Source organism: Carlito syrichta, unplaced genomic scaffold, assembly GCF_000164805.1.
Source record: "Carlito syrichta isolate Samal-C Ts95f unplaced genomic scaffold, Tarsius_syrichta-2.0.1 Scaffold227949, whole genome shotgun sequence".
In the NCBI taxonomy this organism is placed as follows: Eukaryota; Metazoa; Chordata; class Mammalia; order Primates; family Tarsiidae; genus Carlito; species Carlito syrichta.
This window is the reverse complement of record NW_007172045.1, coordinates 1-2138: the sequence shown is the minus strand read 5'-3', so window position 1 is coordinate 2138 and position 2138 is coordinate 1. Positions and strand designations below refer to the sequence as shown.

Sequence of the window (2138 nt, the reverse complement as noted above, 5' to 3'; positions counted from 1 at the left end):
CTGAGAGTGGGCAAAATTGACAGGGCAGTATCTGTGAGCAGTCAGAAGATACCAGTTCTGTGAGGGGTCTAGCTCCCCCACCCCCCGGGCTTCTTGGGGAATCAGGCATTCTTTGCTGGAGCACTGGTTGGTACCCCCTGTAATTTCAGGCAACTACTGAAGGAAGCATGGACAGTGAAGTACTCCTCATACCCTGGAGAGAAATTAGGCTCAATCCTCTGATGCCTCTCCTCTAGAGGGAGGCAAGGAACATTCTTGCAGGAAGAACAGTGATGGGACTCGTTGTACCTGGCTTCAGTACGGTTCCATCTTTTCTGGATAAAATACTTTCCAAACGCAAGACAGGACATCGCATAACTTCTGAGAGTCCTATTAACTCACTGCCTACAAGTATGGTTTATCCAGTGTAGGGAAAATGTGCAGAGGGAGCTCACAGCTCAACACTTATGGAACACCATATTAGTGTCTTTAGAATGAGGGTTGGGCCTCTGCTGGGCAGGAGTGGCATGGACTCCCTGAAACAAACAAACAAACAAACAAAAAACCTTATCGGTATAAAGTTGGCGCCTGCTTAACTCGACTGAGTCAACTCTATCAAAATGCCCTTCTAGGAAAGCTCCAGTGCACCTGCCTTCTTTGACAGATGCCACTTCCTTTGTGCATAGAGCTAGGAAGAGTAATGTGGATAATGCCAGAAGTCCAACTTTTTCCTGGGCCTTCCCACCCCTCGTGGGCCCCACTCCCCACTTTTTTCTTTGAATTCCTTCTTCCTCAGTGTCCCTCCCCTTCTTTCACATCCCTTATAATCCCTCTCTTTGTGTATTCCTTAGCCTCTCCTCAGATCCCTGTCAACTTGCTCTTTCTTCCCTTTACTCTGGACTTCCTCTAAGCTGCTTTGTGTTCCTCTCCACTCAATTTATTCTGTTTTCCTCTAAGCTCCCAGATCTCACTCTCCTTTCTCAGTTGGATGTGTCCTCCTTATAGCTCATCCTCTCCCCCAGGGAGCCTCTCCCTTTTGGTTTTCCCCCACCTCTTCCTAAGCTGTCACCTCCCCTTTCCTTTCCCCTGCAGCCAACCCCTAGTACCTTCCCCTATCCCACCTCCAGACCAGAACAGCTATGTACCATGCCACTTTTAGATGACTGATTATGAGTCTAGCTGAACTTTATTCACAGCTGGAATTGACAACGGTTCCTTCTTTCATGCCCCTTCCACCAAACACACCCAATCTTTTCAACAAGACAAAGTGTTTACACACAGCATGTCATGTCCACATAAATTTGTATTTTTAGAACAAAACAACAGTTATGCTGGCAAAGATGTGGGGTTATCAGGGACCCTTAAGCTTTCAATACACTGAAAAGAAACATTTTCAAAGTGTCTACAAATTATACATTTGGTTTCCCACAAAAGTGGCAAATTTTACCTTAACAGTTAGGACTTTTTCACCAAATCATAGACATAGATATGGAAATCATCATCAAACTTGATGAATTACATAGAGGGCTTAGCTTCCACTTGGTGAATGACCATGCCAATCCTTTTGGAGCCATCTTCTTTGGTATATTCCACATGCTTACCTATCAGGCCATCTACAACTCCTCCTGGCTCTCTCTCTGCTGGAGAACTCACTGGACTCTGGCATGATGCGGAGGTCACCTTCTTTATAATCATCTAGAAGCTGGTACATGTACAAGACAGGATCTTTCTCGTAGGTGATATAAAACCAGGCTTTCATGATAGGTGCTTGGGCTAAGACCATCCCCCTCCATTCATCCTTAGAACCATGCTCATGCTCAAACATGTGTTCCACTGCTTTGCCAATTATGGAATTTGCAAGGTTGGCACCACTAATTTGAGATGATGCCACCCTGTCGGAAAGAATTTTAAGAGACAAGACCCTCTCATCTCTGTGAAGCTCCAGTCCATAGACACAGTCAATTCCATCATATTTCACCAGATAAAGAGAGGGGTTTATAGGCACCTGATCCAGAATGGTTCCTTTCCACTGGGTGATGGACTCATCTCCTTCCTTCCATCCGTGAGAAATTCTGCAGCCCACGATGTTCCTACAGGGTTGGGAGGAAGGTCTGCCCCTCTGCTTCTTTTGGGAGGCTTTTTTCTTTGTCATGTTTGCA

General features: G+C 45.7%; 1 pseudogene; it reads right to left on the bottom strand.

Moving 5' to 3' along the window:
* Window positions 1-1146: 1146 nt before the first annotated feature.
* Window positions 1147-2132, bottom strand: LOC103253404 (annotated as a pseudogene).
* Between the last annotated feature and the right edge of the window lie 6 nt (window positions 2133-2138).